The sequence below is a fragment of the Rattus norvegicus genome, chromosome 8, assembly GCF_021556685.1.
Source record: "Rattus norvegicus strain SHRSP/BbbUtx chromosome 8, alternate assembly SHRSP_T2T, whole genome shotgun sequence".
NCBI classification, from domain to species: domain Eukaryota; kingdom Metazoa; phylum Chordata; class Mammalia; order Rodentia; family Muridae; genus Rattus; species Rattus norvegicus.
In genome coordinates this window covers 16,541,675-16,565,618 of record NC_141541.1, presented here as the reverse complement: position 1 = coordinate 16,565,618, position 23,944 = coordinate 16,541,675, and the positions used below count along the sequence as shown (strand labels likewise).

At 44.8% G+C, this 23,944-nt stretch overlaps 1 protein-coding gene across 1 annotated transcript in view; it reads right to left on the bottom strand.

Moving 5' to 3' along the window:
- Maml2 (mastermind-like transcriptional coactivator 2) overlaps positions 1-23,944 on the bottom strand; it is a 320,193-nt gene that overhangs the window by 227,956 nt on the left and 68,293 nt on the right. The gene's annotated exons all lie outside the window — the stretch shown is intronic.

Here is a 23,944-nt window from a genome sequence, read left to right as displayed (position 1 = left end):
GCTGGTTTCTGGTACACAGGCTGCAGACAGGAGAAGAGAAGGAACTCGAGCAAGAAAAGCTATCACGATTTTTCGAACTACCAAAAGTGAAGGTCTAAACTCGGCCCAGGGCTACTCGTGTCCTGCTATGCGGGGTGATTGCTTGTACTGGCTGCACAGTTAAAAGCCAGCGGACAAACTTCAATTACATGTTTTTAATTTTTCTTTTATGTAGCTCAGGGTTGAATGAATTACTGGCAGGAACTTTTAACCCAGGAATTCAGTCAAATGCTCCTTCTTTGTCAGAGCTGCTGTGTGCCTACACACACACACACACACACACACACACACAGAGAGAGAGAGAGAGAGAGAGAGAGAGAGAGAGATACAGTCACAGACAGACATACACACATAGACACAGATAGACACACATAGACACCCAAACACAGACAGACAGACGTATACAGACACACAGTCACCTTCAGACAGACACACAGACATGCAGTCACATATATAAACAAACAGACACACAGATACACACAGAGACATATGGTCACACACAGACACAGTCACACACAGAGACATACAGACATACATAGTCAAAGTCACACACAGTCATAGCCACACACAAGCACAGTCATATACACAGACACAGTCACATACAGACACACAGTCACACACACACACACACACACACACACACACACACACACATGCATGCACGCACACAGTACGGCACGCAGTCACAAACTCATCCATACTTTCTGACCCTCTGGTTAGACTAACAAGCTAAACCTGAGATCTCCATTGCAAAAGTTTCACTCTCTTGAACACACACTGGCTCCCAGCGGAGTTTATTTAATGTATTTTTAATAGCTTCCTTGTACTCCTCTCTGCCTTTCCGCTTCTCAATTCTGGAAAGCATCAAGCTGACAAAAGAAGACATATTTAAATTGTGGATCTTTGCAGGACTGAGCAGCCAGCCGGCCAATGGGAAGGCAGTATGCAGCAGTGGGGAGGGGCCAGTGGGCATAGGCTCTGGCTTCCAAAAAGGCACTCCGTCTGGTCTAAGCATCTGAGCTACGGTCCTTTGGGCCTCGTGGGGGCAGGGCTCAAGTTCAACATCATTTTTGGCATTGCCACAGGGCAGACTTCAGCTGTGCTGCTAAGTTGTCAGGTCTTCTCTGCCACAGGCTGTTTCCACTCTTCAAACTAGGAAGGCCTAGTCTGGGGCCAGCCACTTGGGAAGCAGGAAGAGCTTTTAAAAGCCTCCTGTGAGTCTTTCCTTTTTTTTGGATTTCTCTGGGAAACTGAGGTCAAGGCAGATTTTAGGTCCCTGGGACCTTCATTTAGAACTTGTGCTGGCTTGTCACCCTGAGAATTCTAGAGCAAATATTAATGAGACCGGTGCTACCTACTGCTCTACCCAGAAACCTGGAGTTGCCACACTACAGAAAACATGTCTGCTTATTTGAGAGTTATAAACAATTTAAGTCACACAGAGAAATGGCACTCTAACCAGATGCCATAACTCTACAACCAGGTATATTATAATGACGCGTTAAGATGTCATAGCTGGTTCTGGCAGTACTGACCAGCGGTAACAAAGGCTCTGGTTATGAGACTTTTCATAATCTTGTGGGCAGAAAGTCTTGAGCTGCAGTGATTGAAAAATACAATTGTCCCCAAGATCCAACCAGCAGTACATCGATGAACAAGTTTTATGGTTAGTCACTCACAGTTACATCAACAGTGAAGAAGGCACAGCTGACACCTTTCCATGTGCCATTCTTAAAGCAATGTCTGTAGTCGTGAGTGCAGCTAAGCTGCTTTGTGCACCCAGCCACCTGCCCAGGCACTCTTTGAATCTGCGGTTGAAAGGCAAACACCACACACACACACACACACACACACACACACACACACACACACACACGTATTTTTAAATATGCTGTCAGACTCAACGGCTGGGCACTTCTAGTGCTCTGTCTGCTGCCCTAGGCCCAGGGGTGAAGTGGCCACTGTCCACTTACTCGAAATCTCTGGTTGGCTCTACCTTTGCAGTTCCTGCATCCATTCATATCCCAACGCTCCATGATGATTTCCCTTCTCCTCCACCTTGTGTCCTAGCCCGAGCAACTCTAAGGGTCTCGCCCCAACTCCTTTTGCCATTGGCTGCTGGCGTCTTTATTGATGGATAAAAAACCAGTTGGGGACAGGACCTTTAGCATGCAGATTCCCAGGTGAATTAAAGCATCAGAATGTCGGACAAACATCCTTCGCATCTGTTCTTTTGTCTTTACAACCCTGTGTAGAACTACATACCTCAGAAACAGAAATTAATTGTGTTGTTGATTTACTATAGTCCAGAGAGTTAGCAGGTAGAAAAAGCTACAACTTGAACTCAGAACTAGAACTCTCGAAGCATACACACTATCCATGACTGCCTGTCCACCATCCACCATGCACACCACTTAACTCCCCATGACATTCATTCATTGATCCATCATCCATCCGCTGCCTGTCCACCTGCCATCCCAGTTTCCTCCCTTCCCACCCCTTCCTCTGTCAAATGCCTATTATTTGGAAATACACTAAAGGAAAAGAGATCATATGCACACACACACACACACACACACACACACACACACACACACACACCGCACTACAATCATCGATTCCATCCAGGAATATAACGTACTCGTGTAAAATGTCAGCTAGTAAGTGAGGTCATTGACACACACCTACTACACTAGGAATGATCCGTGGACACCGACATAACATGTGGTTGGTAAGACTGAGCAACAACACATCCAATGTCCCTTTACATACGAAACTATCCATAGACCCTCCCAAAGGATCAAGGATTCCTTGAATTTTCCAAAGAATTCATAAGAACAAAACAAACAGCAAATAAATACCCACCGACCCACCCGACCCCCAAAAGCAAATTTTCTAACAATTTTCCCAAAAAGAATGCAGAGTGCCAACGAGACTCCCAACATCTACAGTCCTCGTTGAGGTGATGTGCCAGTGAATTCTGACGTTACTTTTAGTGTGGATCCTGAGTGTGATCCTGGGTACTCTTTTCGGTAAACCCCGATCAATGGATTCTCACATTGAGGTTGTACTCGGAATGGATCGCACTAGTATGAGCTGACTTTGGCATCTGTAGGTTTACGGCAGTCTGACCTGACTCAGACTATGTCTGTCCTCAACTCAACATCATACCCAATTTCTGGCTTTTCAGGGTCAATGAAGTTACAAGAGCTTGGCATGGAGCTGGTGGTACTCTACACCATGAAGTATGGTATAGTAGAAAAGTACATACATCAGGGGCCATGTACTAGAGATTTGTGAAAGAGACCCAAAGGTAAACACATCCCACGAAATGCCAGGACAGAGGCCCCTAGAAGAGTGATAGTTTTATAAAGTGCCCTGCCTCCAACACACACACAAAACATCTCCTCACTTTCTTGGCAGACGTTTGCTCAGTCTTGGAGTTCTGAGCCCCATAATGCAGTTTGATCAACAGTGGCTGACATACATAACAGTGGTTCCACAAAGTGACATCCTGGCCCTTTCAGTTTATAAAATTACACTCTGTGGTGCTTGTACAGGGTGAACTCCGGCAGTCCTCAGCTCCATCCCTGTTTTTAAGGGCTGTGACTTGATAAAGTGATGTTAAAATCTAAAGGTCAGAGAGCATCGTACACAAAACCGTGAGGTTTTGATCTCACATCCCGTGACAGGCCTAGACACGTACAAAACACCGCAGAAATTTGGTATGGAATAATTGGTGCTGTCTTGGTTGTCATAGAAGCAGAGAAGGGAAGGTATATGCTCTGCCTCCTGAACGCTGCTACTGCTCCTTGTGAGGACCTACCACTGGTGTTTTCCACACTACCCTCTTCCTGCTTTACTTGATATCCATTTGCTACCACAGCCCGCAGGCTTCATCAGAGAAACTTCTTCTGTTTTAAACAATGGGTGGTGGTTATTGCAGAGATGTATAACTGATCAAAGTTCTGAGAATAAGTACTTGTTAAGTTCTAAGTCCGAACCAGGACATTGATATCATCCTGTCCAAATGCCAGGGAGCGCTGTGGAAGAAGGGTGGACACAAGGCAGGAGTTGAAGGATGAGGAGGAGTGCTGTGAAATGTGATCGTCTGGAAGTGACACTGTGAAGTCAAAAATCTGTGTTACATGTATGAGACCCACACATCGATACTATAGCATAGATGGGAGAAGGGCTCATTAGATTCTCACCCCTAGTTGAGGAAATACTAATAGTTAGTGGCTACTGGGTGAGGCAGAATCATTTACATCAGCATTATAACTATGGTAAGTTGCCCGCACTCCAGTGAATGCTCCTACACCTCCTTTCTTGCACCAATCTTAGTTAAACTTAGCGGGCTCCACCCCACTCCGTCTCTCTCTCACACACACTTCCTAAGAAAAAGGGTTAAGTGAGTAGGGGAAATGGGAGTGAATGTGTTCAAATATATTATTACATTCATGTATAAAATGGTTAAAAAAAATAAATGAAAAATATTTTTAAAAGTCCCCCTGTGAGCTGTTAGTTCCAAAAAATGATCCTGGGTACAGTATGGGTTAAGCACCCAGTCCCTTTCATGTAAAGCCAGTGAGAAAATTCCTTGAATTTGAAAGTTCAAATAGAGGCAAATATATCACAATTATTTGATGGGAAGCAATGAACTTGGCCCACACGTTCAGCAGAGAGGGCTCCGACTGAGCTTTCTGTAGTGAAAAGTGCAGGACTGTGGCTTTCACATGGATTGGCCAACATGACATATATCACCTGCCCCGAGGACACTTGTGGAAAAGCTCAGAAGTTGTCTATTAAGCACAAAGAACTGCTGCCCTCAGACCACCACCCTCACAGACTCCCTGTCCTGTCTCAGTTTCTAACTCCAGTGAAACAAGGGCATGATTTATACCCAGCCTCTCTTCTTTTCATGTGTAGCCTGATCAAAGGAATAATTATACAGAGAGGAATTTTGCAGACAAAAACTGCGTGTGATCCTCCTTACATAAGGACCTCAGTGTGTGGCTGGAAACCCTCTGATTTATTCTGTTGACTGGCAGCTTCAGGTTACAGGCGGAGAGCAAAAGGCCCTCATTAACATCTTCTGAGCTTCCCCAAGTGGGACGCCGGCTCTGCACATCCACTTTATAGATCAGATTTGGAACATGCCAAAGTAATTAATCAGTGTTTGACTTGTGAGGAGAAAGAGGGGGCCGAATACAGCTTGTCATACTGGCCTGGGAGAAGGAGCTTCAGAACTAGCTGAGTAGAAGTCTAAGACAGCAGTAGCGGCCTAACAAACAAGGTTGCTGTGTTTTTAAAGAATTCCGAAAACCCTTATTTAGCATCTCATACTCACTCTCAACAAACTTGCAGAAAACCTAGGTGAGAAAGGACAAACTCACACTTCCCACCAGGAAGGGGCTTCCTTTTGTTGTTGATATTTTGTTTGGTTTTCGCTGGAGCCATAGATTAAAGTCATCCTATAAACCCAGCTTTGTCCACACTGCAGGTCCCTCCCTGCTGCCCCTGTCGTGATAGCTGGAAGTGGCTAAAGAAAAACTCTCACACGGAATGCTCAGCCTCATTTTAAATTCTGACCAGTTACTTCCAGTGGACCATTGATTTTACACCAAGCCTAGCGCTTGTTTCTGTTGACTGCATCCTCCTGCCCTGCAACTATCATATAATGGCTTCTTCTCGCCTCAAGCTTTCAGCAAGTTTTGTTCTCTATTGCTTGATGAACTTGACTCCTGTTTCATTAAGAAAATAAAGACGTGGACCTCCAATACCCTTCTACAAACACACTTGACCGAAACACTGCTTATACCTGTTTGTTCGTTTGTGTATTCTTGTTTTTTTGTTTTTTCCAATTTTGGAGACTCAATACTAGAGGATACTGGAAATTGAGTTAGCCCAAGTAGAGATGCTGTGTTTGTGAAGAATGTAGTGGGTTTTGAAAATTGAATGACGCGATGACTAGAGTCTTCTATGGCTGCATGCTTTGTAGCCACTGCACGTTTTAATCTGTAAGTGGTGGGTTAAAAAACACTAAATTAATTCTCCACTTTTAATCTTAAAAAGTATTACATTTATCGATTGGTTTCTTTCTTTCTTAAAGTGTGTGAGTGTGTGTGTGTGTGTGTGTGTGTGTGTGTGTGTGGGCGTGTGTGTGTATGTGTAGGAAGTGTGTGTATGTGTAGGGAGTGTGTGCGTATGTGTGTGTAAGGTGTTTGTGTGTGTTTGTGTGTGTGTGTAGGGAGTGTATGTGTGTGTGTAGAGAATGTGTGTATGTGTAGGGAGTGTGTGTGTGTGTATGTCTTGGGTGTGTGTGTGTATGTGTAGGCAGTGTGTGTATGTGTAGGGAGTGTGTGTGTATGTGTGTGTGTAAGGTGTTTGTGTGTGTGTGTGTAGGGAGTGTACACATGTGGCACTCTGTGCATGTGGAGATCAAAGGATAGTTTGGAATCAGTTCCCTCTTTCTATATGTGGGTTTCATGTTGAACTCTGGTCATAAGGCTTGATGACCAGCACCTCTACTCAGTGAGCCATTGGTCTTTGGTTTTTGATATGATTGTTACAAATTGAAGTAATGTAGAGGTAGGTGTGGCGGCATAGTCCTGTAATCAAGCACTTGGAGATAGGTGAGGAATTTCAAGTCATTCTTGTATACTATCCTAGTTTTTATTTCTGTTACTGTGCAAAAATATCCTGAGAAAAAAAAGCATCTTTGGGAAGACAGGGTTTATTTTAGCTCACAACTCTAGACTGCAATCCATCTTGAAACAACCAATCATACCACATCCAAAGTCAAGGGCAGAGAGAAATGAGTACACACATGCTACTAGTGTTTAGCTAACTGTTTCTACTTTCATCCAGTCCAGGACCCAGAGCCCAGGGAATCGTGCCACCAATGGGTCTTGGGTCTTTCCACATCAACGAATGTTACCAAGACAATCCACTTCAGACTCGTTCACAGGCCAACTTGATCAGACAATCCCTGATTGTGACTCTAAGTGATTCTAGGTTGTGTCAAATTGACCATTTTAATTGACTATCATGGTTACATAAAATTCAAGATCAGACTGAGTCCCTGTCTCAAAAAAAAATGAGACAAAAGCACCACAGATTGAATTATATCTGCTGCTCCACTATGCTTCTGTTGGAGTGTGCTGGTGCCTGAGGCCTTATCTGAGACAAAACATCTCTCCCTGGGCATTCAAACCCCTCCCTCTTCTATTCCACGACCACCCAGCAGCAATTCCCTTCCTTTTCTCATCCTTCATCTTTGTGAACCACCACTATTCCCTACATACGTGATGCTGTGTCTTTGTTTGTTTGGGGAGACAACATTTCACTCTGCAGCTTAACTTGGCTTCTAATTCATAGTTATCCTCCTGTTTCAGCCTCACAACTACTGAAATTCCAAGTATGTACCAGAATACCTGCATACCCTCTCCCCTGTGTCTCTCTCTCTCTGTCTTTCTGTCTGTCTGTGTGTTTCTCTCTCTCTCTCTCTCTCTCTCTCTCTCTCTCTCTCTCTCTCAATCTCACGACCATATATTGTTATTCAGTTGATATCTCATTGCTGTAGAGTGTAACTCCTTAAAAATATCTCTACTTACTGCCTCTACACCTTTTCTTTTGCCATTGTGGACATTTTACGCTGGAATGAATGCAGTGTATGTTAGGCAGAGACTAACCACCACTGCCCCAGTCCTCCTCTTTTACCGCTTCCAAGTTCACTCAGTGCCTAGCAGTCCACCTGAGCAGCTCTTCAAGGCACTGTGTGCTGGAGGCAGAGCACGGGAGCCAGTTGCTGAATATTTCGGAAAGGCAGCAGCCAACAGTGGGTTGAAATCTACTGGGATATGCACGTTGAAATTCTGGACTTGGTAATTAGGATTAGGATCTCGTGGTTATTTGTTTCCATGGCATCAGCTTGCCATCCGGTCACTGATGGATGGAAAGCCACCAAAGGCCTATCACATGTCAACATCAGATCACAGCTCACTTAGTTCCCTCGCAACACCGACCTAGGTGAGTTCTCCCTCGTGCCTTTGCACTGCCTATTGAAGCATCTCCCTTGTGATTACTGGATAATCCCCGTACCTCTTGCTAGCTCTATTTTGTCTTCCTGACATGCATACATAGGAGAGCATCACTGCTTAGCCCCAACGCCTCTTTTTTTATGCACTCTTGTTGTTTCCACTGATTCTTACACCTTCGGTGCTCAAGTGTAGACTTCCAGCCAGGCTTTGCCCATGAGTGAATGGCAGCTCATGTTTCTCCATTTCTACAAGACATCAACACCTGACTTACTAATAGGCCATTCAAACTCTAGTTCAAGATGAAATTCCCAATTCTACCTGTCCTGCAGACACCAAACATTCTCCAGGGATACTTTCCAGCTTACCGAAACAGCAAGCATGCCTCACCGGGCCACAGAATTTGAGCTTTTCTTAACTCTGTACTTTTTTTTTGACACTGCACAGCTAACTCCTAGGCAATTCTGTGGGTTCTGTGTTGGAAATACAGCCACAGCTTGCTTCTCAACTCCTATCATGCCTGATTGGCTCCAAGCAGCCATTAATTTTCAACTCAGATACTGCAACAAACTCTTAATATATTGCAGGACCCAGAGTAATCCCTTAAAAATGTAACACAGATCTTTTTCTGCTTCTATTCAAAACACTTTAATTGCTTCCTGTCTTACTTAGCACAAGAGAGAATGTTTCCAGGCTCTGCAAAGTCCTGCCAGGCCATCTTTCACCCTCCCAACTTCATCTCCCACCACAGTCAGCCCATAGTCAAGGCCCCTGCACTGTGACAAAGATGCCCTGACCCAGAGGCCTCAGCACAGGCCGTTTCTTACCTGAGAACTCACTCCTTTCCTGAATGGTCTCAGGGCTTATTCTCTCCTTAGGGCCTGCAGGAAACAAATCCCTTCCCTTCTGTGCCCTGCCCCCTCAGATGACACAGTGGATGCTTGGTCATTTGTGTGTTTATTTGTTTGATTATTATTTTCTATATACACCTGTTTTATCTGTGCATGTAGACATGTGTGTGTGTGCACGCACGTGTGCGCACGCGCATGTGCTCACTTGTGCCTTGAGGCCAGAAGTCAATCTCAGGTGTCTTCTTTATTGCTTTCTACCTTATTTTTTGAGATAGGTTGCTCACTGACTGACTTGTGCTGGTCAGCGAGCTCCTGGGAGGCTCCTGTCTGCCTTCCCAGTGCCAGGGTCATAGGCACATGCCACCATACCTACCTTCAGTACGTGACTATGAGCGGTACAAATTCAGGTCCCCATGCTTGTGTGGCGAGCACTTTACTGAACGATCTCTCTGGCCCTGAGTCTGTGTGTCTTCTGTTCTCCAGGCTCGGCAGACAGACTGGTTCTCATGGCTGTGACGACCCAGTACTGCTGAGAGTTCCTGATGCCCAGCAAGACCTCATCAGTGTTGATGGGTGAGTGGGATGAGTACCATGGACCACAGAACAGGAAAAGCCAACTGTCACTTTACCAGACATATCTTAAGTGGCCAGGTGTTCAACTTCTCTGCAAGGCTGTCTTTATGCAGAAATCCACACTAAGGGATGCCCGAGGACCGGCACAGTAGTCACATGTCTCTTCATTCAGACCCAAGAGATGTTTTTGGTGCTGTCATAGAACCTTTCCTTCTTCAGCTGTGACCCATGTGTGTCCATTTTGAGACAGAGTCTCGTGATCACACTTGAATGGGTGGCTCACTCGCCGAGACCTCCCGAGTGTTGGGGTTACTGGCATGTGACACCATGCCCTTATCTATTTTTTAAGATAGTTTTATTACTGTTGTTATTACTATTTCTGTGGGGAAGGAGATTGGACTCAAGGTCTCATGGATGATCAGCAAGGATTCCACCACTGAGAAACCTCTTCAGATTTTCATACCCTTTGTTTTAATATCTTCAGCGGGGGATTTCTTCAACGAGGTGCTCCTATGGGGAGTATATTGAAGGAGCAGTTCTGACTTAACTGGCTTCATCCCCTGGGACTTGGCTCTGGCCGACTTGTGGAATGGCACAGAGAGCTGGAGGCAGGATAAAGCACAACAAGACAGAACCCAGGGCTGTAGACAATCACTGTCACCATCACTAAAGTATTCTTTGCAAATTACATGCAGGAGTCACTGATCCTAACCTAAACGCTGTGTCTGTCCAATCTCTGGTCTTACCAAAAACCCCAAGGCTGACATTGCCCAGTGAAACCGGGTCCCCAATTATTTTTCTGTTTGACTAAAAATAGAAGGGGTACACAGGATTCTTTCATAGCAGGGTGAGAGTTCCATTTCTGAGCTTCCTTCAAGCACTTGCTGTGGCCACAGTTCATTTTACCTGTTTCTTTGAGTTGCTGCATAGATTAGCTAGCTGGGAGTATGTGACAACAATCCCCTTCAAACCTCAGCCATCTTAGAGGGTATTAAAAGTCCTACTCAGGGTGGAAATGGTACAGAAAGTTGGGTAGAAAGAAAGAATCTTGTTACTACAAACCAAACAAACCCTTAGTAAGCAGAATATGACGGTTTATGACTATACTTCCACAATTCAAGAGGCTAAGGCAGGAGGATGACTGTGAGTTCCAAGCTAGCCTATGCTAGATAGTGAGTTCTATGATATCCAGGGCCACATAGTGAGAACCTGGCTCAAAAAGCAACCACAACCACCAGAAAACAACAACAACAAAAACAAACTAAAAACAAACAAACAAACAAAATATTTAAAAATACCAAAAGGAAATAAAACAAAACCTAACAAAATCAACCCTCTAAACCAAAATACTTTGAGCACAGGTGTGGTTCAATTTAGTCTAGTGATATTAAAACCTGAGTTTCTACATCACATACGGCCCACTTTTGTAACCTGTCCAGGGCTGTGAGAAGGCTCAGCAAGTAACGGCAGTTGCCTGTTAAGTCTTGTGTAGCCCATATATCCAGAAATGAGCTCAAGTTGACTATAGGAGAATTTTCTAGTGGGTAGATAAAAGCCAGTATGGTGGTTAGAAGGACGGCTGCATAGGCTCGTACATTTGAATGTCACCAGGAAGTAACATGATTTGAAAGGGTTAAAAGGACCAGGAGTATGGCCTTGTGGGAGAAAGTATGTTACTGGGGGGTGGATATGGGAGGTTTCAAAATGCATGCCAAACTTACAGTCTCTCTCTCTCTCTCTCTCTCTCTCTCACACACACACACACACACACACACACGCACGCACGCACACACCACACTAAATAAATAAATAAATAAACGTGTGAAAAACTTAAAATATCAATTTTTTTCTAATCACCGAGCTTCTCAAACTTAACTGAGAGACCCTGAAATGCTTTTGCATACTGTTCCAGATTGCATTGTGTGTGGAAATGAGCTGACCAGTTAGTTCACCCACATCCACTCCAAAGCTTCCTTTAGTTTCTGAGACAATTCAAGAAAAGCTGGTTTTGATTTTCTAAATCTTTTGATTTGTAGAGTTAAGGGGGAAAGAAAAAGAAAAAGAAAAAAAAATCAATGCTAAGATAACTATTGGAAGCCATCTGACCTATGCTGAGTTAAAATGCCAAATGTCAAAGAATCTAGAAATTAAACTGACCTCAGATTAAAAACCCCCTTTCTTCCCTCCAGTGCAAGAGGAATTATGAATCCACATAAACAAGGCATTTCCATATGTAGACCTCAGGTCTTGTCATTTACTAAAAGCAGGTGAAAGGTCTCCTCCGCCTCTCCTCCTCATCTCCAAGGGGATGGCTAACTGGTGTTCAGTTAAATACTGTCTCTTCCAAATACCTTGACTGGATTGGGCAGGGTTGGGGTGGATGTTTAAGGTAGCACATGACATCAAACCTGAAATGTGCCTGAAGGCTTCAAGGCTCATTTCATACCAACTTTTTGTCCATTGAGAGAGAAGGCCTAGCGTTCAGACCTTATAATTTTTTCCAGAAAAAAAAAAAAGACTCCTAAGCCTATGTTTTAAAGGACTTATATTGTCTGACAACGAGGAGTAAATCCTCCCACTGGATCTATGGTGTACCTCCCAGTCGGCTAACAGTTTTGTTAACCTCATCTTGTTTCATTGCTGGCTGATTTACAGTTGTATGGAACCGTGTGGTGCCCGGATGGCTACGTAGGATGCTGTGTGCAGAGACAGGCAGCTTTCCTCTGTGAATGTCACTAGTACTTAGGTTTGCTCGTCCCGATCTCTCCACCCATAGTGTTCATTACCCAGGATACTCAAGGGATCGATGACAATCTTTGAAAGGCATAGAGAATGAGCATGGCAGAGAGATGAGGCAGGAGGATCAGAGGTCAAGGTCAAGGTCATCTTTAGGAACTTAGCAAGTCTGAGGCTAGCCTGAGCCACACACCTCTCTCAAAACAAACAAACAAACAAACAAACAAACAAACAAACAAACAGCAAACATTCAGACCGGGGATATTAGGATCAATGCAACATGTTGAGAGAATTTCTTAGACATTGCTTTTAAGGGATAAAAACTTCCCTGGGGATTCTGAGATAATTTCAATTTAGGTTGTAGTTAGATTCCTGTAAAACCCACAGGAAAGTGATTTCAAAGTTCAGTTGTGGCAAAGCCACACGAAGGCAAGAATAATCATGAGAGACTTTCACTGGAGATAAAATTCTACTAACTCTATGTGGACACAGATAGCACTTTCTAGAAGGAGTTCTGAAGACACACACACACACACACACACACACACACACACCCCACTGCGGTAGCAGCACAAAACATCCTTTGTTGCCGGACGTGAGAAAAACACACTTGTTTCTAAAAAAAGCTATAGGAAGGAAGTGGAAGGGCCTCGGGGTGCGGGGGAGAGCAAAGGAATGCATACTGGTTCCTTCAGACACATTCGGAGAGGCATGGCTCTTAGCAGGGTAGGAGGTCAGTAAGTGCAGTCAAATCTGTGGGGCTAACTCCTTCCTAACCTACAGTTGTGTTCTCAGCCAAACAGCGCTGAAAACCCCAACAGATGTCGTATTGTTGTTCTGGCATTGACTTGCCCCACGTTAAAAAAAATAATCTTTAAAAAAAATCAAAATCAAAGGAATGCAAACACCTGCATTTGATTCTAATTTTATACATCTCCAAACAGCTGAGGTTCCCAAAGGAGACTCACGAGGAAGAGGAAGCCCAGAGCGAAGACAGCGAAGACAGCGAAGACAGGGTTCCTGCATAAAATGGGAAATGTGTCTTCAAGGATAAGCTGAGGCCTCTGTCTAAAACAGACAGGGGTATGCTGTCTCCCTGAAGTTGTCCAGTGTCTCACTGTGTTAAGGATAGAGTGGGATGGATACCCAGACCTTCACGACTAGACGTAGCTCCCGTGGGAGATCCTAGTGACTGAAGGCTAAGTGATGCCTAGCACTGCAGAAGTGGAGGGCCTCAGAGCCACAGCTTTCCCCGTGTGGATGTGAAAGTCTTGTGTGAAGTGAGGAAGCCGGAAAGCGGAGTCAAATGTCATTTGTGTCCCCAAAGCCCCTCTCTGCTTGCTGCTACTTCTCTCCGGTTCTTTGCTGTTTGGCCTGTGTTCTGGCCAGGGAGGAACAGGAAGATATTCACCAGGGATTCCTGGGACTCTGAGCTTTTCTGAAAATGGACAGAGCATGGTACATTTCCCTCTTCCTCCTGCCTGAATGGGTGTCTGTGCTTGGGGCCAGGCCCTTTCTGGGTGAGGGGGAGGGCAAAACCACAGACTGGGAGGGGGGGATGGGGCATGGGGCATGGGGGATGGGGGATGGGGAGTAGAAAGAATGAAGGCTGAGGGGTTGGGGATTTATCTCAGTGGTAGAGCACTTGCCTAGCAAGTGCAAGGCTCTGGGTTCGGTCCCCAGCTCCGAAAAAAAAGGAAACAAACAACCAAAAAAAAAAAAAAAAAAAAAGAATGAAGACTGAGGCTGGACCTGGGTTGACCTAAATGTGTTCTAACACTAGAGTGTTTCGGACTTTTTGGTTTGTGTCATACATTTCCCCTTCTAGTCTAATCTAAATAAGACAGACTTTCTGTTATTTGCACACAAACACAAACAAAACGCATTTGAAAGCAGATAGAGCTGTGAATCGAGCCTGCAAGTCAGAAATGGGTGCCTGAGCTCAGGCACAGACTCCACACTTTCCCTTCAGCCCTCTCTGCTGTCTTTGCAGAGGCCCTCCTGGCCTACATCCTCATGTTCCCTGCAGGCCCAGGGCTGTGTTCCGCCTCCCATCTGAAGGCACACTCTCCTTACCCTTCCAAGCTCAGCCGAGTTAGGACCTCCCTAGGAAACCTTTCCTGGCCTCTGCTTAACATCCACAGTCGGTTCTTCTGCCACGTGTCCCCAGGAACTTGTATTTGTCCCCTGTAGCTTTATCGTGGTTACAAACAAGTTTTGATGCTTGCCTTTCCATGTGACCCGGTGTTACCGCAGGCATGTGAGCTGTGATTCTGATCGTGCAGAGTGGATGGCTAATAAATATGTATTAAATAAATGAGGACAGGCAGACATTCCTCACTGTACACTAACCAACGAAGCGAGCTGACGCTGACAGTAACTCAGTCCTCCAACGCCTGAGACTACCCAGGAAGAGCAGCTGAGAGTGCACACTGACTATGCTATGTGCTACAGTTCTCACCACGGACATGCGGGAAGAGGAGGCAGAACCCAGAGCAGCCTGAGAAGACGGGATATACCACATAGAAAGAAGGGAATGCTTCTGGTCCAAAGGTGGTGTCAAACTCAGGTTCAGCAAATTATTGCAAGAAGAAAACCATGAGCGGCACGAGGAAAACTGCAATAGAAGCAGGATTACCTTGAAAAATGTAAACTCCAGTTGTCAAAACACAGACACGGTGCAGAGTTTTCTGATTCCGGGTCACACACTGAACATTTTGAGAGGCCATTCTGTGGGAAAACATTTCCAATTGTGCAGTGTAGTTGTAGAAGAATCTTGGAATTTATACAAACTTTGTTTTCACGCCAAATTTCCAGGAGGCCTTTTATTCCCTTAAGGGAGAGATAACTGGCTTGTATCACTGCTTAATATCACGGCTCTCTACAACTGGGAGCATTCTTCCAGCGCCCTGAAGGTAATCTTTGTTTGCTTTAGCCGAGACAGGGTCCCATTATGTAGCTCTGGGCTGGCCTGGAACTTGCTACGCAGACCAGAACTAACAGAGACCCACCTGCCTCTGCCTCCTGTGTGCTAGGATTAAAGTCTGCACCACCGAGTCCAGCTGAGGTCTATCTGTTTATACTCTTTTTCCTCCAGCGGGCAGCAGATTCTCCAGGAGGAATCTGGTGATCTCTTAAGAGCCTCACTGCCAAGCACTGTTCAGGCTTACAGTGCGAGTTCACTGTGTGCTTTCTGCAAGTAGACAAGAGGCAGATGCCTCTCCGGCATTCAGCAAATGTGCATTGAGTGGAATCCTTGATGTGCAATGTGGGATGACTTCTCTCTCAAGATATTTGTTCAGGCATCATCACAACGGTGTCTACCATCTGAGAAATTCTTTGTTGTTAAGATAAATGAGAGGGGGACCTTTGGCTTTTTGGGACGGTGTCAACTGAAATGGGAACCTCCCCTTTTTCATGCAAGGGCTACTCATAACTTAAGTCTTTTATTTACTCTTAAATATTTAAAATTATTTGTACGCTTGTGCGTGTACAGCTATGTCTGTGCTCATGTTTGCGGATGGTTTGGAGGCCAAGAGGGCATCCGATTCACTGGAACTGGAGGTTATATACAGGTGGTTGTAAGGCTGCCTGATGGGATTCTCAGAGTGGAACTCCAGTGCTCTGTGGGAGCAGCAAGTGCTCTTAACCAATAACTTCTTCAGCTCCTTAAACTTGAAATTTAAAAAATTCTATGTCATTCCTCTGCCCACAAGCTGGATGACTCTTTTCCTTCTTCTTGGAAGGTGTTAGCATTCTGTCTAAGCTCCACCCCCACAGTTACCTGGCAATAGCCAGGTATGCTCTGCCCAAGATTACCTGGCAACAGCCAGGTATGCCTGACACTATAAAAGGGGCTGCTTGCCCCTTGATCTTGCTCTTCCCCTCTTCCCCTTGACCCTTCTCTCCCCTTTCCTCTCCTCCCTTCCCTCTACCTGCTCACGGCCAGCCTTTACTCCTCCCTTCCCCTCCCCTCCCCTCTCCTCTCCTCTCCTCTTCCTAGTCTCGTCCTCTCATTAAATCTTTCCACATGGAACCATGTTGGCCTGGTGTGCTTTGTCTGGACCTGATTTCTACCCCAACAGCAGGTCTTGGGGTTCTTGGAGTGTAAGCAAGGAGGAAGTGAGGAGGCAGAAGGAGGTACATGCTAGATGAACAGTAAGAGACAGACAAATGAGCCAAGAGACAACAGAGGGGGGATGAGGAGAAGAGGGCACTACGGAAACAGCAAAATCACAGTCCCGTCCGTCTCTTCCGTTCCCGTGACTCTCATACTGCTGCTTCTGACCAAAGTGCTTATGTAGCCCTCTACCTGGGCCTGCATTTAGAGCTAATTATCTCGTATCCTCACCAGGATTCTCTTTGTGAGCCTTGATACCTACTGGGTCCTGGTCGCTAACATCATTGGTTACCAGAAAGTACAGTAGCACAGACGTGTGAGCAACTGCACAATGAAGGGAAACACCGTCAATTTTCATATTTACAGAAAACGAAACTTCCTTCGTGCGCATGGTTATCTGCCTACTTCATAACCACCTCATTTTAATCCTGTAGAGTACTAATTAAACATGTGTGGCCATGTCCTCGGGTACGTGAGTAGAGTCACCCTGACATGGTTAAAACTGTAACAAAAATATATTAATGGCGAGAAAAGAGATGACTCGAAAACTGTGGCTTAGTTTTTGTAGTGCCCAAAGCAGAATGAAACTGAAAGGGGCCACTTGAAGGAACTTTCATGTGTTTAAAAGCCACATCCTGTTGTTATCTGAAGCCCAAGGCAGAGAAGCAAGGATGCGACCGTCCTCACTAGCCACCGAGTTGTGATTCTCTGTACACATCACCAGAGACAGAATTTCCTTCACCTGCCAGCAAGCGCCCCAGGTGCCACCACTGCCTAGTCCAATTTTTGGGAGCAAACATTCAAGACACAGAATACAGTGGTCAAACTTAGAGGCCTGGGAAGTGAACAGGCTTGACCCCAGCTAAGTCTCCCATGAACCAAGGGGCCATCTGACTAGTGCCTAAAGCAATGAGCAAAAATGCCAGGCCAGGTAGGGCTAGCAAGAAAAGAACGGCATGAAATACCTGATGTCAGTTTCTTGTCATTTACTTATTTAGTTCAAACACCCTTTGTACAGGGACTCATAAAAGTCAAGGACTGGTCAGGTAGAAGGGAAAAGGGTGAAATTTTTTGTTTGTTTGTTGTTAGGCATAAATATCAAACAAATCAAAACCTGGAGGTCTCCCAGAGAGCTCCAAAGTGGGAAACCGAGCAGGAAGCTCTGTCGTGCAAATAGTTGCTGCTTGCTTTTTCCAGCTGTGTCTTGAAGTTCCTCCTTTATCCAGCTTCCCTACCCACCAGGTCTTCCTAAAGGCTACCTGCAGTCTAATTAATTTCCTAAGAAAAAAATGGCCCATTCAAAATGATAGACCAACTGAGTCTTCTTTTCCTCAGATGGTCTCCCCCAGCCCTTCTGAAGAGTATGTGTTGATAGACTACAGGGAACAGATCGAGATTATTTCTCTGACTATGTTTACCCCTTGAACTCTAGTTAGCCTTGCTAGGGTGGGAAGCCGGGCCAAGGATTCTGAGGAACTCTTCTCCAAAGCCTCCTTCCCACTGACACTTTAAAGTGAGAATTGTGGAGAGTAGGGTGGGAAACTGGTCTCCATCTGGAAGTGCTTACAGCCCATGGTGTCTTTAGCTGCAGTTGTTTGTCTAGAGTTTCCCCTTAGGAAGCATCTTGCTTTTCTCCAGTGAGCAGACCTAAGACAACTGTTTGCAAATCCATTTCATGTCTCAGTACAGAGGCTCCTTCATGCTAAGCCAGGCAGAAGTCAGCCATGAGTCATACAGTCTTTCCACACACACAACATCAGACCCAGTTCAAGGAGAAAGTTTGACTGTAACCACCAGCGTACCTTCTCAGGTCAGGGAATAGTCATCAAATCTAGCTTCTATGTGAAAGGCTTCAACATCTCTTTATAAAATCTCAGTATTGCCATCCCTGAAAAGTCTTTGTGGAAGACAGGTTTGAGGTCAACACAAGGTGTTTCCAATCCTTTTAGAGTTCAATATAAAAAGTTATCTGGGGGCTAGTGAGCATGCTGGGTGACTAAGTGTGCTTAATGCCAGCCCTGGCAACCTGAGCTTGATCCCCAGAACCTACATGTCAGAGGAGACAGCTGACCATCACAAGTTGTCATCTGACTTCCACACAGGTGCAGTGGCATGTGCCCACCTCCTCTCTCACATAAGAAATAAGTGTAATTTTAAGTTATTGATTAAAAATGACTTATGAATTAAGACATACTTTGACACACTTTAAAGATGAAGACACGTGTGCTCCTGTGTGCACCCCCATCTGTGTGTGGTGTACATGTGTGCAGGGAATACATTTGAAATGTGTATAAGGGCTTGTCATAGCTTGAATGTGATATTAGGTGTCTACCTGGACTGTCTTCTATTTTGTTTATTGAAACAAGGTCTCTTGCAAGGCCTGCAGCTTACCAATTTCCGGTTGTTGTTGTTGTTGTTACATCTGTCTTTGACTCTTATTACTGAGTTACAAGTGGTCACCTCTGCCCAGTTATTTTCACATGGTTTTGGGGAGGTAAAATCTGATCCTCATACTTGAGTACCAATTGTATTACCTGCTGAGCTATCTTCCCAACCACACAGTCATGTTCAGGCAAGGTAGAAAAGGTTACAGACATTGAAGAGTGAGCTTGTTCAGTAACAAAGGCTATAATCTCAGGGATTTTCCAATCATGTCCCTAGGGTCAGCACTGTGGGTAGGTTTGATCTCCTGCAAATAGTCACTCTGTGTTGAAAGAAGGGAGAGGAGGGCAAAACAGCAGCCTGGAGAGATCTTAGCTGAAAAGATAAAAGGCCCAGGGATTGCCTCCAGCTGGGTTTGCACAGGAGACCCAGCCAGGCCTCAGGTCACACTTCAGTGAGAGCACAGGGTCCTGGGTCTCAGCACACCCACTCTTGGCCTCTTCTTTGATGATCTCTTTTGCATAAGTTTCTCCAAAACACCTTTCCCAACCTCCTTGGCTATTGGAATGGAGGTGTGGCAGAGTTTGGTCAATGAGATGCATGTCTGACTGGGGAAGGGTGTGCTTCTGGGAAAACTTGAGCTTTCTCAACAAAAGGAACAAATGTGTGGATCCCAGATTCTCCCTTCCTACTGTTTGAATGCTGGTGTGGTCCCTGGAGGTTCAAAAACCAAGAGATAAATTACAGGATACTGACAGGAGACATTGCCCTTAATACTTTCAATTACTAGATGAATGTCAAAAGTAAGCTATTTCCAGGAATGTGGTGGGGTAAGGAGCAACCCATGTATAACTCAAACATTGTTAGTTTGTATTCTTATTCTGTTATTTGTAGCAAATTCAAAATTAACTCATCAGAAGTATCATTTCGAATGAGAAATGCCAGCTGGGCATGGTGGCTCACAGCTATAGTCTCAATACTCGGAAGGCTGAGGTAGGAGAATTGACATGAATTTGAGATTCAGCCTTGGCTACATAGTGAATTCCAGGACAGATGGGACTACAATATGAAACCCTGTCTCCAATAAGAGCAATGGTAACAGAAAAAAAAGTATTTTTAAAACATTATTTGTAGAGAGGGTAGCTTTGCAAAACTCAGTAAAACTGAAATCCATAAGCAACGTTCCATGGTACACCATTGTAATTCTAGCACTCGGGAAGCCAAAGGCAGGGGCAGTGCCACAAGTTCAAATCCACTCTGATTTAAATCTTGAGTTCAAACCCAGAGAGGGTCATATTCTAAGGTTCTGTCTTAAAAAGTGAAAAAGGAAGGAAGGAAGGAAGGAAGGAAGGAAGGAAGGAAGGAAGGAGAATAGCCACATGAAAGTTAAGCCAATTTAGTGCCAGAGAATTTCATCATTTATTTCAAATTTTATACCCGCACACATAGCATCATACCTGCATCCATTGTTTCAAGTGGTTTATTGATATAAAGAAAAAGACACATACAGTTATAAGTCATAACTGTATTCATTAACTGTTCACAGTTCAAGTTCCAACATATTTTTATGTGTGTGTATGTATGCGTGTAAGTGTGTGTGTGTGTGTGTGTGTGTATAGCAGCCACAGGACAATCTTGAGTGTCTTTCATCAGGTTCTCCACCTTGTGTTTTGAAACAGGGTCTAACAGTCTTGAAGTTTACCTAGTAGGCTAGGATGACTGACCAGCAAGCCCCAAAAGCCCCCTTGTTTCTTTCTTCCCAGACTGGGATTGTAATCTCGATCCACTATGCCTGACTGAAAAGTCCACTCTAGAGACTGAACACGGGTCTTTGTGTTTACAGTTAATGGACCATGCTATTTCCCCAGTTCTCTGTGTGTGTCTGAATGCCATCTTAATCCTTTCCATTCATTCTCTCTCTCTCTCTGTTTTTTCACTTATGTGTACCTCTGTATAGCTGGACCCTCTGCAGAGGCCAGAAGAGGAGGTTGAATTCACTAGAGGTGGGGTTGCAAGTGGTTGTGAGCTGTCCAACATGGGTGCTGGGAACCCAACTTGGATCATCTCAAATAAGAGGATGTGCTTTTTACTGTGGATCCATTTCTGCAGCCCTAACACCTTGTTTTTTATTTACTCAAGGAGCACCAAGTTTTCATATATACTGGCTGCCAGTGCCATGATTTCATGTTTGTGTGTGTGTGTGTGTGTGTGTGTGTGTGTGTGTGTGTGTGTGTTTCGGAACTCAGCTGTTTTTAGTCCTGTCTTCTTTGAGTAAACTAAAGGATTTGTGTTTACTGTGCATACATGTCTCTGCTAATCTCTCTTGGAAAGGCTCGATGGAAATCATTATCAGAGTCTCTTACTTTAAACTCCTCCCCAGTAGTTCAGGAAAAGTTTGTCCATCATAGATATGGCATCAAAACGGATGCCTCTGATTGGGTCTGAGTCGCTTACTTTCCCCGTGTGTAGGCGTCCTAACATTTTAATAATTGTGATTTATGCAGCTTTTCTTTTATTCCAAGTCAATAAAAATGTTCTCCAAAATCCTACGTTTAATTCTGGTATGTCTGGAATACATTGCCTGTGGCTGGGGCAAGTAGGAGTGAGCTCTGTGAGAAAGGACAACAGCGCTTATTAATGTTTCAATGCCAACAAAGCCATTTACAAGGCAAGATAAAACAAACTGGGGTAAACACACTGAATCAAAAGAAGGTTAACAGCATTACAACTCCAGCAACTTACCAGCACTGTTAGTCACTATTATGTCATCAGGCTGATATGTTCAGCACTGCTCAAATGTTTCTCAATCAGAATCCGTCCACGCACCTTACAAAGCACCAAACTACAAATGAATCACACACACTAAGTACCGTAAGGGGCATTCAGGTGTCTGTCATAAAGACTGAGGAGCCCAGAACTTGCAGTCCCCAAGCTGATGACATTTCCCCCCACGAAGTAAAGCTGAAATGTTCTGAAAGAAAGACAAGGTGGGGTGGGCTTAGCTGTTTCCCTGTGTGCTCTAGGCATAGGGGAAATGGCCTTTGTACCTGAGCGCTGGCTCTACAGGCATGTAAAAGTTCATGTGGGCATAGGGATGCATGGAGTGCTCAAAGAGGCTGGCATCATTGAAAGAGCACCCCTAGTTAGAGTCAAGAAATTTGAATGCATTTTTTAATCTTTTTCTTAAGAAAAATAGGTGTGCAGACCGTGTATGGCATAGTCTCTTCTAGACTTTTTGATGCTCTCATGGAAGATCTGTAACATTTTTGTATTTTGAAATATTTTTCTTGGGGCTTTTGGGAAGAAAAGCTGGAAAAAAAGTTGTAGAAATTTCTCTACCATAAGTGCTAATTATAATTAATTCAAAGAAGAGACCCCCACCATCTGAACTGAGGCCAAGGGCCCATGGGTGTCTCCTGCCTGGGCTCTTGTGTGACATTTGCTCACAGCAGCTTGTGTTCACCCACGTTTGGAGCCTCCTGAGTCTTAGCCCAGTGCAGAGTTTGCTTGTAAAGCTCCCTCACAGAGAAAGCTGCTGCAGGCGTAGTAGGATGAGCTAGCAAGTGTGGGGCCTCTCAGATCACCCTTTACAAGACACAGACCCCGACTCAGCCACTCAGCTGGAAACTCTGTTTCATGCAGCCGGAAGCAGACAGATCTCCAAATCAATATCTACCACTGGCTGGAGTGCACACTGGTGTGTAAGGAGCCCGTTCTAACACAATCTGCAACCGTGTGCCCAAGCGCAAGCCGTTTACATCCTTTTAGCTTACTTTAGCCATCTTGTAATCCTTCCTCACCCATTCCACCCTGGTACTTTGAATTTGTAGCTTGTAAACAACAGTGTACAAATTACACTAGCCAATGAAATATGGCAGGGACCGTGGCAGCAGACCCCTTACTACACAGAAAAGTATGATATTGTTACAAATTGTCACTTTGAATATTTGCAGGAGTAGACATCATACGCCACTGATATTTCTGCTACAGGAAGCAACACTCTGGTCTTGCAATACTTCATACACTAAAAAATTCCCATTTTTTGCTTTAGATGAACTGCGTTCTTTCAGGAGAGGAGTTTGAAGAGACAGGCCTTCTCCAACCCCTGCCTCCTTTTCAAATGGCTGACACAGGGCCAAGACTTAATATTTATGCTGTTATACTAACCTAAGAAGTTCTCTCTCTCTCTCTCTCTCTCTCTCTCTCTCTCTCTCTCTCTCTCTGTGCTGTATGTGTATGTATGTATTCCAGAATGCGTGTGCATATATATGCATGTGGAGGTCAGAGGACAGGGAGCCCAGTATCTCTGTGCCCTCTCCTTCACAGTGTAGAGATTACAAATGTATACCCCACCCCATTGCCAGCATTTTTTGACTCAGGGTTCTGGGATCAAACTTAGATATTCCTTGGGAGGTGGACACCTGTCTCAAGCCCTATCTGCTCTTAAACCTACCGTCAAGAGGGCTCATGACACAGCAGACAGAGACAGCTTTAGAAGTAGGCAAGCTGCAGAGTAGGCCAAGTCATGCTGGAGTCACCTGCTTACTGCATGATGGTATCTGTCCCTTTACTTCATGGAGGAGGGTTGGGCTAGTCAGAGAATGGGATGGAGAGACAGCAAATATCTCTTTGTAAATGACTCCTGGCAGGGGCTTAAACTTTCAAGCGAACGACCAAATAAACCAAGGATGAGACTGCACAGAGCTTAAGCAGGCACAGAGAGAGCCACGCTCCTGGCAAGATACATAGACGCATGAGGACCAGAGCCCGTGCAACCAGGGAAGACCCTCTTGCCAGGGCTAAGCTGGACATCTGCAGGATGGCTATGTGCTTAGCAACGAGCATTAATGAACAGTACCTGAAAACATTCCACAAGTTCCTAACACTAACAGCATCTGAATACAGACTGGCTTAGGGACAAGTCCAATGGCTGTCGTGACCTGGATAAAAGGCTTGTGGCAGGTATGGTTCTCCTGTGTAATCTCACATGTGTGGAAAACGGTAAGAAATGGCCCATTTGGCAACAAATGCACCAGCTACTGGACCTCGGTAAGAAGTGTGTGGTTTGGTAGAAACAGAGCTTGGAGTTTGTGCAGAGCCGAGGGCTTCAGAGTGGGGAAACTCTTGAATGTGGTTTAAAGAATCCTAAGACACTAGGAAAATCATGTCTCCATTAAATAAAATTTCTGCTCCATATATTAACA